General features: G+C 44.7%; 22 non-coding genes across 22 annotated transcripts; all 22 read left to right on the forward strand.

Annotated features, from left to right (window-relative positions):
* Positions 1 to 484: 484 nt before the first annotated feature.
* Positions 485 to 556, forward strand: trnaq-cug (transfer RNA glutamine (anticodon CUG)). The gene has a single exon. It is a non-coding gene; the product is annotated as a tRNA-Gln (tRNA).
* Positions 557 to 665: 109 nt separating this feature from the next.
* Positions 666 to 739, forward strand: trnai-aau (transfer RNA isoleucine (anticodon AAU)). The gene has a single exon. It is a non-coding gene; the product is annotated as a tRNA-Ile (tRNA).
* Positions 740 to 827: 88 nt separating this feature from the next.
* Positions 828 to 900, forward strand: trnaf-gaa (transfer RNA phenylalanine (anticodon GAA)). The gene has a single exon. It is a non-coding gene; the product is annotated as a tRNA-Phe (tRNA).
* A 1,638-nt stretch (positions 901 to 2,538) lies between these two features.
* On the forward strand, positions 2,539 to 2,610 carry trnaq-cug (transfer RNA glutamine (anticodon CUG)). Its single transcript has one exon. It is a non-coding gene; the product is annotated as a tRNA-Gln (tRNA).
* Positions 2,611 to 2,719: 109 nt separating this feature from the next.
* On the forward strand, positions 2,720 to 2,793 carry trnai-aau (transfer RNA isoleucine (anticodon AAU)). The gene has a single exon. It is a non-coding gene; the product is annotated as a tRNA-Ile (tRNA).
* Positions 2,794 to 2,881: 88 nt separating this feature from the next.
* On the forward strand, positions 2,882 to 2,954 carry trnaf-gaa (transfer RNA phenylalanine (anticodon GAA)). The gene has a single exon. It is a non-coding gene; the product is annotated as a tRNA-Phe (tRNA).
* Positions 2,955 to 4,590: 1,636 nt separating this feature from the next.
* trnaq-cug (transfer RNA glutamine (anticodon CUG)) lies at positions 4,591 to 4,662 on the forward strand. The gene has a single exon. It is a non-coding gene; the product is annotated as a tRNA-Gln (tRNA).
* Positions 4,663 to 4,773: 111 nt separating this feature from the next.
* Positions 4,774 to 4,847, forward strand: trnai-aau (transfer RNA isoleucine (anticodon AAU)). Its single transcript has one exon. It is a non-coding gene; the product is annotated as a tRNA-Ile (tRNA).
* Positions 4,848 to 4,935: 88 nt separating this feature from the next.
* On the forward strand, positions 4,936 to 5,008 carry trnaf-gaa (transfer RNA phenylalanine (anticodon GAA)). The gene has a single exon. It is a non-coding gene; the product is annotated as a tRNA-Phe (tRNA).
* A 2,508-nt stretch (positions 5,009 to 7,516) lies between these two features.
* Positions 7,517 to 7,588, forward strand: trnaq-cug (transfer RNA glutamine (anticodon CUG)). The gene has a single exon. It is a non-coding gene; the product is annotated as a tRNA-Gln (tRNA).
* A 109-nt stretch (positions 7,589 to 7,697) lies between these two features.
* Positions 7,698 to 7,771, forward strand: trnai-aau (transfer RNA isoleucine (anticodon AAU)). Its single transcript has one exon. It is a non-coding gene; the product is annotated as a tRNA-Ile (tRNA).
* Positions 7,772 to 7,859: 88 nt separating this feature from the next.
* Positions 7,860 to 7,932, forward strand: trnaf-gaa (transfer RNA phenylalanine (anticodon GAA)). Its single transcript has one exon. It is a non-coding gene; the product is annotated as a tRNA-Phe (tRNA).
* A 1,638-nt stretch (positions 7,933 to 9,570) lies between these two features.
* On the forward strand, positions 9,571 to 9,642 carry trnaq-cug (transfer RNA glutamine (anticodon CUG)). Its single transcript has one exon. It is a non-coding gene; the product is annotated as a tRNA-Gln (tRNA).
* A 109-nt stretch (positions 9,643 to 9,751) lies between these two features.
* trnai-aau (transfer RNA isoleucine (anticodon AAU)) lies at positions 9,752 to 9,825 on the forward strand. The gene has a single exon. It is a non-coding gene; the product is annotated as a tRNA-Ile (tRNA).
* Positions 9,826 to 9,913: 88 nt separating this feature from the next.
* On the forward strand, positions 9,914 to 9,986 carry trnaf-gaa (transfer RNA phenylalanine (anticodon GAA)). The gene has a single exon. It is a non-coding gene; the product is annotated as a tRNA-Phe (tRNA).
* Positions 9,987 to 11,602: 1,616 nt separating this feature from the next.
* trnaq-uug (transfer RNA glutamine (anticodon UUG)) lies at positions 11,603 to 11,674 on the forward strand. The gene has a single exon. It is a non-coding gene; the product is annotated as a tRNA-Gln (tRNA).
* Positions 11,675 to 11,945: 271 nt separating this feature from the next.
* On the forward strand, positions 11,946 to 12,018 carry trnaf-gaa (transfer RNA phenylalanine (anticodon GAA)). Its single transcript has one exon. It is a non-coding gene; the product is annotated as a tRNA-Phe (tRNA).
* A 769-nt stretch (positions 12,019 to 12,787) lies between these two features.
* Positions 12,788 to 12,859, forward strand: trnaq-cug (transfer RNA glutamine (anticodon CUG)). The gene has a single exon. It is a non-coding gene; the product is annotated as a tRNA-Gln (tRNA).
* Positions 12,860 to 12,968: 109 nt separating this feature from the next.
* On the forward strand, positions 12,969 to 13,042 carry trnai-aau (transfer RNA isoleucine (anticodon AAU)). Its single transcript has one exon. It is a non-coding gene; the product is annotated as a tRNA-Ile (tRNA).
* An 88-nt stretch (positions 13,043 to 13,130) lies between these two features.
* Positions 13,131 to 13,203, forward strand: trnaf-gaa (transfer RNA phenylalanine (anticodon GAA)). The gene has a single exon. It is a non-coding gene; the product is annotated as a tRNA-Phe (tRNA).
* Positions 13,204 to 14,817: 1,614 nt separating this feature from the next.
* On the forward strand, positions 14,818 to 14,889 carry trnaq-uug (transfer RNA glutamine (anticodon UUG)). The gene has a single exon. It is a non-coding gene; the product is annotated as a tRNA-Gln (tRNA).
* A 271-nt stretch (positions 14,890 to 15,160) lies between these two features.
* trnaf-gaa (transfer RNA phenylalanine (anticodon GAA)) lies at positions 15,161 to 15,233 on the forward strand. Its single transcript has one exon. It is a non-coding gene; the product is annotated as a tRNA-Phe (tRNA).
* The last annotated feature ends 2,386 nt before the right edge of the window (positions 15,234 to 17,619 follow it).

The following is a 17,619-nucleotide window of genomic DNA, read 5'->3' on the forward strand; positions in this document are numbered from 1 at the left end:
GAACCGGCAAAGCTGACGTAAGGAAATTCGCTCTAAACCCTCCAGGTGCAACCAGCTTTGCAATAAAAGCCACTGTGAAAGGCATGAAAACACAAGTGGAGAATGCGGGCATCGATCCCGCTACCTCTCACATGCTAAGCGAGCGCTCTACCATTTGAGCTAATTCCCCTTTTCACAAGCCAAATTGAACATTTTAGACGTGGTCAAAAAAGAAAAAATAAGATCACATCTGTTCTGTGGTGGCTTCTTTGCCCTGCCTGCCATTTAGTCGTCAAATTGCCTAGAATAGCGTGCTTTTCTTTTGAAGGCCCTACCTAGTCCTGCTCCAGTAAATGTGTGAGGAAGCCCTGCATGCCGAATGACGAGTTACTCAGAAATCAATGCACATTGGCCTTGCCTTGGATGGACCTTCTGCTACTTTCCTGCAAGGCCATTTTTTTAATTCATCATCTTCATGTCGGGCAGCAGCTCTATATCATCTTAAGGTTCCATGGTGTAATGGTTAGCACTCTGGACTCTGAATCCAGTGATCCGAGTTCAAATCTCAGTGGGACCTGTTTTTATTTTGCCAGCAGCGCACAAAAAAAGTTAAAATAGCATCCTGTTCCCTTGAAGGCCAAAGAATGACACTAACTCTGGGTTTTCCAGCACACTGGTAAGAAAACGGCCGGTTAGCTCAGTTGGTTAGAGCGTGGTGCTAATAACGCCAAGGTCGCGGGTTCGATACCCGTACTGGCCAAATTTTTACTCTCTTATGCCTCAGATGCACTTAAGGGCTCAGCTTGGTCTCACAGACATCCCTGCTGCAGGAAAGCTGTGTCATGGCAGCCGAAATAGCTCAGTTGGGAGAGCGTTAGACTGAAGATCTAAAGGTCCCTGGTTCGATCCCGGGTTTCGGCAAAGCAATGTTGTTGTTCTGTTTTGGGCACAGGGTCAGTTGAATGAAAGTCACCCAAAAAGCCTAGCCGCTTCACCCTTAAGTCCACCTGCTTCCATTTGACCAAAACGCTATCTTTCTCCCAGGTGGTCACATCGCTTCTGGTGATGATTCCTATGGCCTAATCGACAGCACTCTGCTATATATTTAGTGCTTTGATTTCCCACTGCGGACGCGCCATCGAATAAAAGAAAACTGTGACTTGATAGGGCTTCTGAAGGATTGCAATGATTAGTACTATACAGAACCGGCAAAGCTGACGTAAGGAAATTCGCTCTAAACCCTCCAGGTGCAACCAGCTTTGCAATAAAAGCCAGTGTGAAAGGCATGAAAACAGAAGTGGATAATGCGGTCATCGATCCAGCTACCTCTCTCATGCATGCTAAGTGACCGTTCTACCATTTAAGCTAATTCCCCTTTTCACAGTCAAAATTGAACATTTTAGACGTGGTCGAAAAAGAAAAAATAATATCACATCTGTTCTGTGGTGGCTTCTTTAGCCTGCCTGCCATTTAGTCGTCAAATTGCCTAGAATGGCGTGCTTTTCTTTTGAAGGCCCTACCTAGTAATGCTCCAGTAAATGTGTGAGGAGCCCTGCATGCCGAATGACGAGTTACTCAGAAATCAATGCACATTGTCCTTGCCTTGGATGGACCTTCCGCTACTTTCCTGCAAGGCCAGTTTTTTAATTCATCATCTTCATCTCGGGCAGCAGCTCTACACCATCTTGAGGTTCCATAATGTAATGGATAGCACTCTGCATCCAGCGATCTAAATTCAAATCTAGATGGGACCTGTTTTTTTTTTGCCAGCACAGCACAAAAAAGCTAAAATAGCATTCTATTCCCTTGAAGGCCAGAGAATAACAGTTACTATGGGTTTTCTAGGACCCTCAAGTCCAGCTGCTTCACCCTCAAGTCCACCTGCTTCCATTTGACCAAAACGCTATCTTTCTCCCAGGTGGTCACATCGCTTCTGGTGATGATTCCTATGGGCTAATCGACAGCACTCTGCTATATATTTAGTGCTTTGATTTCCCACTGCGGACGCGCCATTGAATAAAAGAAAACTGTGACTTGATAGGGCTTCTGAAGGATTGCAATGATTAGTACTACACAGAACCGGCAAAGCTGACGTAAGGAAATTCGCTCTAAACCCTCCAGGTGCAACCAGCTTTGCAATAAAAGCCACTGTGAAAGGCATGAAAACACAAGTGGAGAATGCGGGCATCGATCCCGCTACCTCTCACATGCTAAGCGAGCGCTCTACCATTTGAGCTAATTCCCCTTTTCACAAGCCAAATTGAACATTTTAGACGTGGTCAAAAAAGAAAAAATAAGATCACATCTGTTCTGTGGTGGCTTCTTTGCCCTGCCTGCCATTTAGTCGTCAAATTGCCTAGAATAGCGTGCTTTTCTTTTGAAGGCCCTACCTAGTCCTGCTCCAGTAAATGTGTGAGGAGCCCTGCATGCCGAATGACGAGTTACTCAGAAATCAATGCACATTGGCCTTGCCTTGGATGGACCTTCTGCTACTTTCCTGCAAGGCCATTTTTTTAATTCATCATCTTCATGTCGGGCAGCAGCTCTATATCATCTTAAGGTTCCATGGTGTAATGGTTAGCACTCTGGACTCTGAATCCAGTGATCCGAGTTCAAATCTCGGTGGGACCTGTTTTTATTTTGCCAGCAGCGCACAAAAAAAGTTAAAATAGCATCCTGTTCCCTTGAAGGCCAAAGAATGACACTAACTCTGGGTTTTCCAGCACACTGGTAAGAAAACGGCCGGTTAGCTCAGTTGGTTAGAGCGTGGTGCTAATAACGCCAAGGTCGCGGGTTCGATACCCGTACTGGCCAAAGTTTTACTCTCTTATGCCTCAGATGCACTTAAGGGCTCAGCTTGGTCTCACAGACATCCCTGCTGCAGGAAAGCTGTGTCATGGCAGCCGAAATAGCTCAGTTGGGAGAGCGTTAGACTGAAGATCTAAAGGTCCCTGGTTCGGTCCCGGGTTTCGGCAAAGCAATGTTGTTGTTCTGTTTTGGGCACAGGGTCAGTTGAATGAAAGTCACCCAAAAAGCCTAGCCGCTTCACCCTTAAGTCCACCTGCTTCCATTTGACCAAAACGCTATCTTTCTCCCAGGTGGTCACATCGCTTCTGGTGATGATTCCTATGGCCTAATTGACAGCACTCTGCTATATATTTAGTGCTTTGATTTCCCACTGCGGACGCGCCATCGAATAAAAGAAAACTGTGACTTGATAGGGCTTCTGAAGGATTGCAATGATTAGTACTATACAGAACCAGCAAAGCTGACGTAAGGAAATTCGCTCTAAACGCTCCAGGTGCAACCAGCTTTGCAATAAAAGCCAGTGTGAAAGGCATGAAAACAGAAGTGGATAATGCGGGCATCGATCCAGCTACCTCTCTCATGCATGCTAAGCGACCGTTCTACCATTTAAGCTAATTCCCCTTTTCACAGTCAAAATTGAACATTTTAGACGTGGTCGAAAAAGAAAAAATAAGATCACATCTGTTCTGTGGTGGCTTCTTTGCCCTGCCTGCCATTTAGTCGTCAAATTGCCTAGAATGGCGTGCTTTTCTTTTGAAGGCCCTACCTAGTAATGCTCCAGTAAATGTGTGAGGAGCCCTGCATGCCGAATGACGAGTTACTCAGAAATCAATGCACATTGGCCTTGCCTTGGATGGACCTTCCGCTACTTTCCTGCAAGGCCAGTTTTTTAATTCATCATCTTCATCTCGGGCAGCAGCTCTACACCATCTTGAGGTTCCATAATGTAATGGATAGCACTCTGCATCCAGCGATCTAAATTCAAATCTAGATGGGACCTGTTTTTTTTTGCCAGCACTGCACAAAAAAGCTAAAATAGCATTCTATTCCCTTGAAGGCCAGAGAATAACAGTTACTATGGGTTTTCTAGGACCCTCAAGTCCAGCTGCTTCACCCTCAAGTCCACCTGCTTCCATTTGACCAAAACGCTATCTTTCTCCCAGGTGGTCACATCGCTTCTGGTGATGATTCCTATGGGCTAATCGACAGCACTCTGCTATATATTTAGTGCTTTGATTTCCCACTGCGGACGCGCCATTGAATAAAAGAAAACTGTGACTTGATAGGGCTTCTGAAGGATTGCAATGATTAGTACTACACAGAACCGGCAAAGCTGACGTAAGGAAATTCGCTCTAAACCCTCCAGGTGCAACCAGCTTTGCAATAAAAGCCACTGTGAAAGGCATGAAAACACAAGTGGAGAATGCGGGCATCGATCCCGCTACCTCTCCATGCTAAGCGAGCGCTCTACCATGTGAGCTAATTCCCCTTTTCACAAGCCAAATTGAACATTTTAGACGTGGTCAAAAAAGAAAAAATAAGATCACATCTGTTCTGTGGTGGCTTCTTTGCCCTGCCTGCCATTTAGTCGTCAAATTGCCTAGAATAGCGTGCTTTTCTTTTGAAGGCCCTACCTAGTCCTGCTCCAGTAAATGTGTGAGGAGCCCTGCATGCCGAATGACGAGTTACTCAGAAATCAATGCACATTGGCCTTGCCTTGGATGGACCTTCTGCTACTTTCCTGCAAGGCCATTTTTTTAATTCATCATCTTCATGTCGGGCAGCAGCTCTATATCATCTAAAGCTTCCATGGTGTAATGGTTAGCACTCTGGACTCTGAATCCAGTGTTCCGAGTTCAAATCTCGGTGGGACCTGTTTTTTTTTTTTGCCAGCACCGCACAAAAAAAGTTAAAATAGCATCCTGTTCCCTTGAAGGCCAAAGAATGACAGTAACTCTGGGTTTTCCAGCAAAGTGGTAAGAAAACGGCCGGTTAGCTCAGTTGGTTAGAGCGTGGTGCTAATAACGCCAAGGTCGCGGGTTCGATACCCGTACTGGCCAAATTTTTACTCTCTTATGCCTCAGATGCACTTAAGGGCTCAGCTTGGTCTCACAGACATCCCTGCTGCAGGAAAGCTGTGTCATGGCAGCCGAAATAGCTCAGTTGGGAGAGCGTTAGACTGAAGATCTAAAGGTCCCTGGTTCGATCCCGGGTTTCGGCAAAGCAATGTTGTTGTTCTGTTTTGGGCACAGGGTCAGTTGAATGAAAGTCACCCAAAAAGCCTAGCCGCTTCACCCTTAAGTCCACCTGCTTCCATTTGACCAAAACGCTATCTTTCTCCCAGGTGGTCACATCGCTTCTGGTGATGATTCCTATGGCCTAATCGACAGCACTCTGCTATATATTTAGTGCTTTGATTTCCCACTGCGGACGCGCCATCGAATAAAAGAAAACTGTGACTTGATAGGGCTTCTGAAGGATTGCAATGATTAGTACTATACAGAACCGGCAAAGCTGACGTAAGGAAATTCGCTCTAAACCCTCCAGGTGCAACCAGCTTTGCAATAAAAGCCAGTGTGAAAGGCATGAAAACAGAAGTGGATAATGCGGGCATCGATCCAGCTACCTCTCTCATGCATGCTAAGCGACCGTTCTACCATTTAAGCTACTTCCCCTTTTCACAGTCAAAATTGAACATTTTAGACGTGGTCGAAAAAGAAAAAATAAGATCACATCTGTTCTGTGGTGGCTTCTTTGCCCTGCCTGCCATTTAGTCGTCAAATTGCCTAGAATGGCGTGCTTTTCTTTTGAAGGCCCTACCTAGTAATGCTCCAGTAAATGTGTGAGGAGCCCTGCATGCCGAATGACAAGTTACTCAGAAATCAATGCACATTGGCCTTGCCTTGGATGGACCTTCCGCTACTTTCCTGCAAGGCCAGTTTTTTAATTCATCATCTTCATCTCGGGCAGCAGCTCTACACCATCTTGAGGTTCCATAATGTAATGGATAGCACTCTGCATCCAGCGATCTAAATTCAAATCTAGATGGGACCTGTTTTTTTTTGCCAGCACAGCACAAAAAAGCTAAAATAGCATTCTATTCCATTGAAGGCCAGAGAATAACAGTTACTATGGGTTTTCTAGGACCCTCAAGTCCAGCTGCTTCACCCTCAAGTCCACCTGCTTCCATTTGACCAAAACGCTATCTTTCTCCCAGGTGGTCACATCGCTTCTGGTGATGATTCCTATGGGCTAATCGACAGCACTCTGCTATATATTTAGTGCTTTGATTTCCCACTGCGGACGCGTCATTGAATAAAAGAAAACTGTGACTTGATAGGGCTTCTGAAGGATTGCAATGATTAGTACTATACAGAACCAGCAAAGCTGACGTAAGGAAATTCGCTCTAAATGCTCCAGGTGCAACCAGCTTTGCAATAAAAGCCAGTGTGAAAGGCATGAAAACAGAAGTGGATAATGCGGGCATCGATCCAGCTACCTCTCTCATGCATGCTAAGCGACCGTTCTACCATTTAAGCTACTTCCCCTTTTCACAGTCAAAATTGAACATTTTAGACGTGGTCGAAAAAGAAAAAATAAGATCACATCTGTTCTGTGGTGGCTTCTTTGCCCTGCCTGCCATTTAGTCGTCAAATTGCCTAGAATGGCATGCTTTTCTTTTGAAGGCCCTACCTAGTAATGCTCCAGTAAATGTGTGAGGAGCCCTGCATGCCGAATGACAAGTTACTCAGAAATCAATGCACATTGGCCTTGCCTTGGATGGACCTTCCGCTACTTTCCTGCAAGGCCAGTTTTTTAATTCATCATCTTCATCTCGGGCAGCAGCTCTACACCATCTTGAGGTTCCATAATGTAATGGATAGCACTCTGCATCCAGCGATCTAAATTCAAATCTAGATGGGACCTGTTTTTTTTTGCCAGCACAGCACAAAAAAGCTAAAATAGCATTCTATTCTATTGAAGGCCAGAGAATAACAGTTACTATGGGTTTTCTAGGACCCTCAAGTCCAGCTGCTTCACCCTCAAGTCCACCTGCTTCCATTTGACCAAAACGCTATCTTTCTCCCAGGTGGTCACATCGCTTCTGGTGATGATTCCTATGGGCTAATCGACAGCACTCTGCTATATATTTAGTGCTTTGATTTCCCACTGCGGACGCGCCATTGAATAAAAGAAAACTGTGACTTGATAGGGCTTCTGAAGGATTGCAATGATTAGTACTATACAGAACCGGCAAAGCTGACGTAAGGAAATTCGCTCTAAACCCTCCAGGTGCAACCAGCTTTGCAATAAAAGCCACTGTGAAAGGCATGAAAACACAAGTGGAGAATGCGGGCATCGATCCCGCTACTTCTCCATGCTAAGCGAGCGCTCTACCATGTGAGCTAATTCCCCTTTTCACAAGCCAAATTGAACATTTTAGACGTGGTCAAAAAGAAAAAATAAGATCACATCTGTTCTGTGGTGGCTTCTTTGCCCTGCCTGCCATTTAGTCGTCAAATTGCCTAGAATAGCGTGCTTTTCTTTTGAAGGCCCTACCTAGTCCTGCTCCAGTAAATGTGTGAGGAGCCCTGCATGCCGAATGACGAGTTACTCAGAAATCAATGCACATTGGCCTTGCCTTGGATGGACCTTCTGCTACTTTCCTGCAAGGCCATTTTTTTAATTCATCATCTTCATGTCGGGCAGCAGCTCTATATCATCTTAAGGTTCCATGGTGTAATGGTTAGCACTCTGGACTCTGAATCCAGTGATCCGAGTTCAAATCTCGGTGGGACCTGTTTTTATTTTGCCAGCAGCGCACAAAAAAAGTTAAAATAGCATCCTGTTCCCTTGAAGGCCAAAGAATGACACTAACTCTGGGTTTTCCAGCACACTGGTAAGAAAACGGCCGGTTAGCTCAGTTGGTTAGAGCGTGGTGCTAATAACGCCAAGGTCGCGGGTTCGATACCCGTACTGGCCAAAGTTTTACTCTCTTATGCCTCAGATGCACTTAAGGGCTCAGCTTGGTCTCACAGACATCCCTGCTGCAGGAAAGCTGTGTCATGGCAGCCGAAATAGCTCAGTTGGGAGAGCGTTAGACTGAAGATCTAAAGGTCCCTGGTTCGGTCCCGGGTTTCGGCAAAGCAATGTTGTTGTTCTGTTTTGGGCACAGGGTCAGTTGAATGAAAGTCACCCAAAAAGCCTAGCCGCTTCACCCTTAAGTCCACCTGCTTCCATTTGACCAAAACGCTATCTTTCTCCCAGGTGGTCACATCGCTTCTGGTGATGATTCCTATGGCCTAATCGACAGCACTCTGCTATATATTTAGTGCTTTGATTTCCCACTGCGGACGCGCCATCGAATAAAAGAAAACTGTGACTTGATAGGGCTTCTGAAGGATTGCAATGATTAGTACTATACAGAACCGGCAAAGCTGACGTAAGGAAATTTGCTCTAAACCCTCCAGGTGCAACCAGCTTTGCAATAAAAGCCAGTGTGAAAGGCATGAAAACAGAAGTGGATAATGCGGGCATCGATCCAGCTACCTCTCTCATGCATGCTAAGCGACCGTTCTACCATTTAAGCTAATTCCCCTTTTCACAGTCAAAATTGAACATTTTAGACGTGGTCGAAAAAGAAAAAATAAGATCACATCTGTTCTGTGGTGGCTTCTTTGCCCTGCCTGCCATTTAGTCGTCAAATTGCCTAGAATGGCGTGCTTTTCTTTTGAAGGCCCTACCTAGTAATGCTCCAGTAAATGTGTGAGGAGCCCTGCATGCCGAATGACGAGTTACTCAGAAATCAATGCACATTGGCCTTGCCTTGGATGGACCTTCCGCTACTTTCCTGCAAGGCCAGTTTTTTAATTCATCATCTTCATCTCGGGCAGCAGCTCTACACCATCTTGAGGTTCCATAATGTAATGGATAGCACTCTGCATCCAGCGATCTAAATTCAAATCTAGATGGGACCTGTTTTTTTTTGCCAGCACTGCACAAAAAAGCTAAAATAGCATTCTATTCCCTTGAAGGCCAGAGAATAACAGTTACTATGGGTTTTCTAGGACCCTCAAGTCCAGCTGCTTCACCCTCAAGTCCACCTGCTTCCATTTGACCAAAACGCTATCTTTCTCCCAGGTGGTCACATCGCTTCTGGTGATGATTCCTATGGGCTAATCGACAGCACTCTGCTATATATTTAGTGCTTTGATTTCCCACTGCGGACGCGCCATTGAATAAAAGAAAACTGTGACTTGATAGGGCTTCTGAAGGATTGCAATGATTAGTACTAGCACAGAACCGGCAAAGCTGACGTAAGGAAATTCGCTCTAAACCCTCCAGGTGCAACCAGCTTTGCAATAAAAGCCACTGTGAAAGGCATGAAAGCACAAGTGGAGAATGCGGGCATCGATCCCGCTACCTCTCACATGCTAAGCGAGCGCTCTACCATTTGAGCTAATTCCCCTTTTCACAAGCCAAATTGAACATTTTAGACGTGGTCAAAAAAGAAAAAATAAGATCACATCTGTTCTGTGGTGGCTTCTTTGCCCTGCCTGCCATTTAGTCGTCAAATTGCCTAGAATAGCGTGCTTTTCTTTTGAAGGCCCTACCTAGTCCTGCTCCAGTAAATGTGTGAGAAGCCCTGCATGCCGAATGACGAGTTACTCAGAAATCAATGCACATTGGCCTTGCCTTGGATGGACCTTCTGCTACTTTCCTGCAAGGCCATTTTTTTAATTCATCATCTTCATGTCGGGCAGCAGCTCTATATCATCTTAAGGTTCCATGGTGTAATGGTTAGCACTCTGGACTCTGAATCCAGTGATCCGAGTTCAAATCTCGGTGGGACCTGTTTTTATTTTGCCAGCAGCGCACAAAAAAAGTTAAAATAGCATCCTGTTCCCTTGAAGGCCAAAGAATGACACTAACTCTGGGTTTTCCAGCACACTGGTAAGAAAACGGCCGGTTAGCTCAGTTGGTTAGAGCGTGGTGCTAATAACGCCAAGGTCGCGGGTTCGATACCCGTACTGGCCAAAGTTTTACTCTCTTATGCCTCAGATGCACTTAAGGGCTCAGCTTGGTCTCACAGACATCCCTGCTGCAGGAAAGCTGTGTCATGGCAGCCGAAATAGCTCAGTTGGGAGAGCGTTAGACTGAAGATCTAAAGGTCCCTGGTTCGGTCCCGGGTTTCGGCAAAGCAATGTTGTTGTTCTGTTTTGGGCACAGGGTCAGTTGAATGAAAGTCACTCAAAAAGCCTAGCCGCTTCACCCTTAAGTCCACCTGCTTCCATTTGACCAAAACGCTATCTTTCTCCCAGGTGGTCACATCGCTTCTGGTGATGATTCCTATGGCCTAATCGACAGCACTCTGCTATATATTTAGTGCTTTGATTTCCCACTGCGGACGCGCCATCGAATAAAAGAAAACTGTGACTTGATAGGGCTTCTGAAGGATTGCAATGATTAGTACTATACAGAACCGGCAAAGCTGACGTAAGGAAATTCGCTCTAAACCCTCCAGGTGCAACCAGCTTTGCAATAAAAGCCAGTGTGAAAGGCATGAAAACAGAAGTGGATAATGCGGGCATCGATCCAGCTACCTCTCTCATGCATGCTAAGCGACCGTTCTACCATTTAAGCTAATTCCCCTTTTCACAGTCAAAATTGAACATTTTAGACGTGGTCGAAAAAGAAAAAATAAGATCACATCTGTTCTGTGGTGGCTTCTTTACCCTGCCTGCCATTTAGTCGTCAAATTGCCTAGAATGGCGTGCTTTTCTTTTGAAGGCCCTACCTAGTAATGCTCCAGTAAATGTGTGAGGAGCCCTGCATGCCGAATGACGAGTTACTCAGAAATCAATGCACATTGGCCTTGCCTTGGATGGACCTTCCGCTACTTTCCTGCAAGGCCAGTTTTTTAATTCATCATCTTCATCTCGGGCAGCAGCTCTACACCATCTTGAGGTTCCATAATGTAATGGATAGCACTCTGCATCCAGCGATCTAAATTCAAATCTAGATGGGACCTGTTTTTTTTTGCCAGCACTGCACAAAAAAGCTAAAATAGCATTCTATTCCCTTGAAGGCCAGAGAATAACAGTTACTATGGGTTTTCTAGGACCCTCAAGTCCACCTGCTTCCATTTGACCAAAACGCTATCTTTCTCCCAGGTGGTCACATCGCTTCTGGTGATGATTCCTATGGGCTAATCGACAGCACTCTGCTATATATTTAGTGCTTTGATTTCCCACTGCGGACGCGCCATTGAATAAAAGAAAACTGTGACTTGATAGGGCTTCTGAAGGATTGCAATGATTAGTACTGCACAGAACCGGCAAAGCTGACGTAAGGAAATTCGCTCTAAACCCTCCAGGTGCAACCAGCTTTGCAATAAAAGCCACTGTGAAAGGCATGAAAGCACAAGTGGAGAATGCGGGCATCGATCCCGCTACCTCTCACATGCTAAGCGAGCGCTCTACCATTTGAGCTAATTCCCCTTTTCACAAGCCAAATTGAACATTTTAGACGTGGTCAAAAAAGAAAAAATAAGATCACATCTGTTCTGTGGTGGCTTCTTTGCCCTGCCTGCCATTTAGTCGTCAAATTGCCTAGAATAGCGTGCTTTTCTTTTGAAGGCCCTACCTAGTCCTGCTCCAGTAAATGTGTGAGAAGCCCTGCATGCCGAATGACGAGTTACTCAGAAATCAATGCACATTGGCCTTGCCTTGGATGGACCTTCTGCTACTTTCCTGCAAGGCCATTTTTTTAATTCATCATCTTCATGTCGGGCAGCAGCTCTATATCATCTTAAGGTTCCATGGTGTAATGGTTAGCACTCTGGACTTTGAATCCAGTGATCCGAGTTCAAATCTCAGTGGGACCTGTTTTTATTTTGCCAGCAGCGCACAAAAAAAGTTAAAATAGCATCCTGTTCCCTTGAAGGCCAAAGAATGACACTAACTCTGGGTTTTCCAGCACACTGGTAAGAAAACGGCCGTTTAACTCAGTTGGTTAGAGCGTGGTGCTAATAACGACAAGGTCGTGGGTTTGATACCCGTACTGGCCAAATTTTTACTCTCTTATGCCTCAGATGCACTTAAGGGCTCAGCTTGGTCTCACAGACATCACTGCTGCAGGAAAGCTGTGTCATGGCAGCCGAAATAGCTCAGTTGGGAGAGCGTTAGACTGAAGATCCAAAGGTCCCTGGTTCGATCCCGGGTTTCGGCAAAGCAATGTTGTTGTTCTGTTTTAGGCACAGGGTCAGTTGAATGAAAGTCACCCAAAAAGCCTAGCCGCTTCACCCTTAAGTCCACCTGCTTCCATTTGACCAAAACGCTATCTTTCTCCCAGGTGGTCGCATCGCTTCTGGTGATGATTCCTATGGCCTAATTGACAGCACTCTGCTATATATTTAGTGCTTTGATTTCCCACTGCGGACGCGCCATTGAATAAAAGAAAACTGTGACTTGATAGGGCTTCTGAAGGATTGCAATGATTAGTACTATACAGAACCGGCAAAGCTGACGTAAGGAAATTCGCTCTAAACCCTCCAGGTGCAACCAGCTTTGCAATAAAAGCCAGTGTGAAAGGCATGAAAACAGAAGTGGATAATGCGGGCATCGATCCAGCTACCTCTCTCATGCATGCTAAGCGACCGTTCTACCATTTAAGCTAATTCCCCTTTTCACAAGTCAAAATTGAACATTTTAGACGTGGTCGAAAAAGAAAAAATAAGATCACATCTGTTCTGTGGTGGCTTCTTTGCCCTGCCTGCCATTTAGTCGTCAAATTGCCTAGAATGGCGTGCTTTTCTTTTGAAGGCCCTACCTAGTACTGCTCCAGTAAATGTGTGAGGAGCCCTGCATGCCGAATGACGAGTTACTCAGAAATCAATGCACATTGGCCTTGCCTTGGATGGACCTTCTGCTACTTTCCTGCAAGGCCATTTTTTTCATTCATCATCTTCATGTCGGGCAGCAGCTCTATATCATCTTAAGGTTCCATGGTGTAATGGTTAGCACTCTGGACTCTGAATCCAGTGATCCGAGTTCAAATCTCGGTGGGACCTGTTTTTATTTTGCCAGCAGCGCACAAAAAAAGTTAAAATAGCATCCTGTTCCCTTGAAGGCCAAAGAATGACACTAACTCTGGGTTTTCCAGCAAACTGGTAAGAAAACGGCGGGTTAGCTCAGTTGGTTAGAGCGTGGTGCTAATAACGCCAAGGTCGCGGGTTCGATACCCGTACTGGCCAAAGTTTTACTCTCTTATGCCTCAGATGCACTTAAGGGCTCAGCTTGGTCTCACAGACATCCCTGCTGCAGGAAAGCTGTGTCATGGCAGCCGAAATAGCTCAGTTGGGAGAGCGTTAGACTGAAGCTCTAAAGGTCCCTGGTTCGGTCCCGGGTTTCGGCAAAGCAATGTTGTTGTTCTGTTTTGGGCACAGGGTCAGTTGAATGAAAGTCACCCAAAAAGCCTAGCCGCTTCACCCTTAAGTCCACCTGCTTCCATTTGACCAAAACGCTATCTTTCTCCCAGGTGGTCACATCGCTTCTGGTGATGATTCCTATGGCCTAATCGACAGCACTCTGCTATATATTTAGTGCTTTGATTTCCCACTGCGGACGCGCCATCGAATAAAAGAAAACTGTGACTTGATAGGGCTTCTGAAGGATTGCAATGATTAGTACTATACAGAACCGGCAAAGCTGACGTAAGGAAATTTGCTCTAAACCCTCCAGGTGCAACCAGCTTTGCAATAAAAGCCAGTGTGAAAGGCATGAAAACAGAAGTGGATAATGCGGGCATCGATCCAGCTACCTCTCTCATGCATGCTAAGCGACCGTTCTACCATTTAAGCTAATTCCCCTTTTCACAGTCAAAATTGAACATTTTAGACGTGGTCGAAAAAGAAAAAATAAGATCACATCTGTTCTGTGGTGGCTTCTTTACCCTGCCTGCCATTTAGTCGTCAAATTGCCTAGAATGGCGTGCTTTTCTTTTGAAGGCCCTACCTAGTAATGCTCCAGTAAATGTGTGAGGAGCCCTGCATGCCGAATGACGAGTTACTCAGAAATCAATGCACATTGGCCTTGCCTTGGATGGACCTTCCGCTACTTTCCTGCAAGGCCAGTTTTTTAATTCATCATCTTCATCTCGGGCAGCAGCTCTACACCATCTTGAGGTTCCATAATGTAATGGATAGCACTCTGCATCCAGCGATCTAAATTCAAATCTAGATGGGACCTGTTTTTTTTTGCCAGCACTGCACAAAAAAGCTAAAATAGCATTCTATTCCCTTGAAGGCCAGAGAATAACAGTTACTATGGGTTTTCTAGGACCCTCAAGTCCACCTGCTTCCATTTGACCAAAACGCTATCTTTCTCCCAGGTGGTCACATCGCTTCTGGTGATGATTCCTATGGGCTAATCGACAGCACTCTGCTATATATTTAGTGCTTTGATTTCCCACTGCGGACGCGCCATTGAATAAAAGAAAACTGTGACTTGATAGGGCTTCTGAAGGATTGCAATGATTAGTACTGCACAGAACCGGCAAAGCTGACGTAAGGAAAATCGCTCTAAACCCTCCAGGTGCAACCAGCTTTGCAATAAAAGCCAGTGTGAAAGGCATGAAAACACAAGTGGAGAATGCGGGCATCGATCCCGCTAACTCCAACACGCAAAGCGAGCGCTCTACCATTTGAGCTAATTCCCCTTTTCACAAGCCAAATTGAACATTTTAGACGTGGTCAAAAAAGAAAAAATAAGATCACATCTGTTCTGTGGTGGCTTCTTTGCCCTGCCTGCCATTTAGTCGTCATATTGCCTAGAATAGCGTGCTTTTCTTTTGAAGGCTCTACCTAGTCCTGCTCCAGTAAATGTGTGAGGAGCCCTGCATGCCGAATGACGAGTTACTCAGAAATCAATGCACATTGGCCTTGCCTTGGATGGACCTTCTGCTACTTTCCTGCAAGGCCATTTTTTTAATTCATCATCTTCATGTCGGGCAGCAGCTCTATATCATTAAGGTTCCATGGTGTAATGGTTAGCACTCTGGACTTTGAATCCAGTGATCCGAGTTCAAATCTCGGTGGGACCTGTTTTTATTTTGCCAGCACCGCACAAAAAAAGTTAAAATAGCATCCTGTTCACTTGAAGGCCAAAGAATGACACTAACTCTGGGTTTTCCAGCACACTGGTAAGAAAACGGCCGTTTAGCTCAGTTGGTTAGAGCGTGGTGCTAATAACGACAAGGTCGTGTGTTTGATACCCGTACTGGCCAAATTTTTACTCTCTTATGCCTCAGATGCACTTAAGGGCTCAGCTTGGTCTCACAGACATCACTGCTGCAGAAAAGCTGTGTCATGGCAGCCGAAATAGTTCAGTTGGGAGAGCGTTAGACTGAAGATCTAAAGGTCCCTGGTTCGATCCCGGGTTTCGGCAAAGCAATGTTGTTGTTCTGTTTTAGGCACAGGGTCAGTTGAATGAAAGTCACCCAAAAAGCCTAGCCGCTTCACCCTTAAGTCCACCTGCTTCCATTTGACCAAAACGCTATCTTTCTCCCAGGTGGTCACATCGCTTCTGGTGATGATTCCTATGGCCTAATCGACAGCACTCTGCTATATATTTAGTGCTTTGATTTCCCACTGCGGACGCGCCATCGAATAAAAGAAAACTGTGACTTGATAGGGCTTCTGAAGGATTGCAATGATTAGTACTATACAGAACCGGCAAAGCTGACGTAAGGAAATTCGCTCTAAACCCTCCAGGTGCAACCAGCTTTGCAATAAAAGGCAGTGTGAAAGGCATGAAAACAGAAGTGGAAAATGCGGGCATCGATCCCACTACCTCTCGCTTGCGCCTGCAGCATCCCGTCTACAGAGCCAAAGTAAGCCCAAAGTAAGCCCACATAAGCCAATCACGTCTCACCTCGGTGGCTTACTTTTGACCAATCGCGTTTGTCTTTGTGCTGACGTCATTTCGACCAATCGCGTTTCACTTCAGTGGCTTACTTTTGACCAATCGCATTTCTTTTTGCTGTGACGTATTTTTGACCAATCGCGTTTTTCCTCGATGGCTTACTTTTGACCAATCACACGACACTTTTATTATAATCGTCATCTTTGAATCAGGTAAGCCAGATGTAACACTACTTTATTATTAGTTTATTATACTGTGTGTATTTCTGTTAAGTGATAAGTTACAATCGACAGCAATGTAACGTTATAGCAGATGTTTTCTACATAACTTGTAAAACGGTAATGTTTCCTATGATAAATACAGAGCAAAATGTCGCTAGTGATCAGAAAAGGTGGAATCATCGCCATTTGGTCAAATGATTAAACAAAATGTTCTGATATTTGTTTAGAATAATAATGCCCCCATTCGACCTAGCAATATTGGGCCCTATTATCGCTTTTTATATACTCTAAAAAGTTAACGTTACTGTATTTAAATGTACAGTTACAGTTACTTATAATGTAATTGAATTAAATACAGAGTTAAAGTTTTTTCTTAAACATTTAATTTAGCAAATAATTCTATACTTTTAAAATAATTCTATTTTAAGTAAAACGACTGCACAAACTTTAAAAACATTTGAGTTTAACACTTGTTCATGACAATATATGATATATATTTAGTAATTAGATTGTATTGTATTTCATAAATCTATTGTAAAAATATTAAAAGCATATATTGTATTTTGTTTATTTTATTACTTGTGTTTTCAGATATATTACACAACAGAATAGTTATATTAAATAGCTGAAGTACAAACATTTTATTTATAATATTTTTTTTAGAAAAAATGTACGCATACCCGATTTTCCGCCGCCAATCAGCGACATCAAGCAGACTCCTCTTGGGGCCATCTGCAGAGGCAGAGCGCCTTGTAAGCAGGGAGTCTGGAAGGGCCAAACCCAAGAAAGAGGTGCTGGCAGAGGCCACTGCTTTTGTCAGCAGCAATGGTGGAGACCCCAGTGACCAGTTTTTAGTTCTGGCTCACTGCAAGATTCAGTTTGGCAAGTACCAGGGCCAAAGATTTAGATGGCTCCTAGAGCATGCTCTGGGGTATGCGGTGTACCTGGTGCTTAGCATTTCTGATGAGAAGCTGCAGACAACACCCTTGTCAGAAAACATACACCTGTTTCTTCAGTACACTTCCTCCATCAGGAAGATTGCAGAAGAAGTAGAGAAGTACCAGAGGAAACAGGAAATGCAAGCAGAAGCCAGGGCAAAAGGAGATACAGGGTGCTTGATGGTGGAGTTTGGTGACTTTAAGGGCCGGTCCATGAAAGATGTGTTTGAGGACCAGAACAAGGAGGCTCAAGCCCTCATCAGGTACCTGGTTAAGGCTGATGCCAGGCCAAAAACCAACATGGCACTTTTCAAGACGTATGTCCTGAAAAGACTGGCTTCTGCTGCTGCCTCTGCACCTCCACCTAGAGCCAAACGTATGGCCCAAAGGCAGCTTTTTACTACTGGTAAGTAAGCACCATCGTATTGTACATTTGGCTGTGTGTATTTTTCACAGTAATATTTTTAAGATTTATGCTCCAGGCACTTCCAGATCCACTGCTGAAGATGATGAAGAACTGGTGTTTGCTGCATCACAATGTGAAGCACAGCTCTTTGCAGGTGTGGCACACGACACAAATGAAAATGTTGTAAGAATATTTTGTGAAAACACACTAAGTATTTTTTTTTTTACAAAAAATAATGAATCAAATTTTTATCTACAGTACAGAGTTGTCACATCATGCCTCAAGCGGGATGCATTCTTTGAGTGCACTTCTTCAAAACCTTAAGGATGTTCAAAGGTTTCAAT

The sequence above is a fragment of the Danio aesculapii genome, chromosome 4, assembly GCF_903798145.1.
Source record: "Danio aesculapii chromosome 4, fDanAes4.1, whole genome shotgun sequence".
Classification (NCBI taxonomy): Eukaryota; Metazoa; Chordata; class Actinopteri; order Cypriniformes; family Danionidae; genus Danio; species Danio aesculapii.